The sequence below is a fragment of the Cervus canadensis genome, chromosome 4, assembly GCF_019320065.1.
Source record: "Cervus canadensis isolate Bull #8, Minnesota chromosome 4, ASM1932006v1, whole genome shotgun sequence".
Lineage (NCBI taxonomy): Eukaryota > Metazoa > Chordata > Mammalia > Artiodactyla > Cervidae > Cervus > Cervus canadensis.
This window is the reverse complement of record NC_057389.1, coordinates 13414213-13416391: the sequence shown is the minus strand read 5'-3', so window position 1 is coordinate 13416391 and position 2179 is coordinate 13414213. Positions and strand designations below refer to the sequence as shown.

At 33.0% G+C, this 2179-nt stretch overlaps 1 pseudogene; it reads right to left on the bottom strand.

Moving 5' to 3' along the window:
* Positions 1 to 1246: 1246 nt before the first annotated feature.
* LOC122439172 lies at positions 1247 to 1593 on the bottom strand (annotated as a pseudogene).
* Between the last annotated feature and the right edge of the window lie 586 nt (positions 1594 to 2179).

Sequence of the window (2179 nt, the reverse complement as noted above, 5' to 3'; positions counted from 1 at the left end):
GGATACCTCCCAAAGGCTCCATTATGATGAATTGAATAACATTTCAGGGAAAATGTTTATAGTGTTTCAGAGTAACAAAATAATTTACTACTGGAGATTTTCTGACTAGATAAATTTAATTAGGCTAGCCAAGAGGCAAGCAGATGACTAGAAGAGCAGCTTGCCCATTTATTTTCTACTTGCCAGCTGAAATTTCAAATATAGCAAATTCTTTCTGGATCAATTACAGGTATATGGAAATAAATAAAATTGGACTATTTCTGTATCATTACAACATGATGAATTGCATTATGAACTAGCACAGTGGGAGCGGTATCAAACAGATATTTAATTTGTGAAAGGAGTTTCTTAAAACAGGCATTTTCTAAAATGCTTTGCTTAATACTGATATGTTAACTTCTACTGAACAATATTTTCAGTATTATATTGAAAAGGTGGCATTTTCAATCCAAATATTTATAGCATATCTAATCTAAATTTGTTTGTTGTTTATGTTTTATTAGGATTGGTGATTAGTTTGCTTCATTGACATATCAATTTTTGTGGCTTATACAGAAGTTGCAGGATGTAGCTCATAAAATTCAGAGCAGGATATCTGGGTATGAATCTTACATCCATTACTTGTCAGTGTGGGTTAATTAGTCTTTCTGAATTTTGGTTTACTTACTTGTAATCACAGTATGGCTGTGAGCATTAAATTAAAAAAAAATACCTGTTTATAAATAGAATAATACATGTAATAATTGATGATTAACTAATGTTAGAATCCTTTTTGTCTAGCAGCTCCTGTTTCCAATCCATTAAGCATTTTCCTAATATCACCTTAGAGACCCACATGGCCCAGTTTTAGCATCATTAAAACAGAACAAAGATACCAGTATGTAAAAAAGGTAATTGCTATGTGATACTAGTTAAACTTGTATCTCTCAAAAAACTCTAAGTTTTAATTAAATTTATCTCATAAAAGTACTTCCAAAAGTCATCCTTTTTTAGTCTCCTTTTTTATTCACCACCTCCAGATTCTTATAAACCTCTTATTTTTTGAATCTTTCTTCCTTCCTCTCCAAAAAAATGCCTGAATTTTAATCATGAAGATTCTTATATCTTGAAAATTTTCCTGCCTCTTTAGTCTTGCTTATTTCTATTCATTCTTTATTTTTTTAAGTATAATTTCCATTTTCTTATATTTTCACAGAACAGTATTTCTTACTTATTTCTTTAAGTAAGTCTTTATGGACTTATATCCTTACACAGGTTTTGGTGGAGGTCTTGGGACAGTACCCATAGGTCTAAATTAGGGTGGATGGAGGTGTTCGGTCCTTCCTGACTTAGTGAGAACGATTCCTGACTCCCATGTTGTGAATGGTACAACTCCTGCAGTACTGGAGTTTTACGTATGGCTTGGGAAGCATATCGGCGTCAAACACTCCTTCAGAAATGACCCTGATGGCTATAGCCTCTCTTGTGTTCCAAGTGATGACTTCTCAATGGCCTTGTCCTCTGACACGCATCAGGCATAGTTGGTACAGTGAATAGGCGGCACGTGGCCATGCCCCTTTTGGCATGACCACTGTTCCTTCTTTCCTTGGTCATCTTGGAAGTGAGGACTTGAGAGAAGATTCTTTCCACTCATTCTTTAAGTCCCTGCATGAACTTTCAGAGAATGGACTGATAAAAGAGTACATTTTCTTGAGGGAGGAAGGCGAGTGAAGACTGAAAAGAACAAAAGGAGAAATATACGAATATTAACATTTCAATACATCTTTTTTAGTCCTTTACTCAGGTGACCTAACTACAATACTTTTAAATTGTTTTAGACAACAAAGTTTGGTCTTGAGTTATCAACTTTGTCTTGAACTTAAAAACTGATTCTTCTTATGACTTCGAGTACAAAACTATTAATGACTCCTATTTCCTAGAAATTAAAAAAAAAAAAACTTTTCAAGATTTGTCAATTCATTGAGAAATCAGGGATACTCTTTTATATACATTGCATTCATCCTATATTTTCTAACATTGTCTTTCATAAGTATATCCTTTCCATATTTATTCTAATCATAAAAATCATAGAAAATTTTATTCTTATTTTATATTAGTCTGGCATTTTGAAATAATGAGTCAACAGTCAGCAATCACTTACTGGACAATCACTTCAGACGTATGTTAGGGAATGAATCAT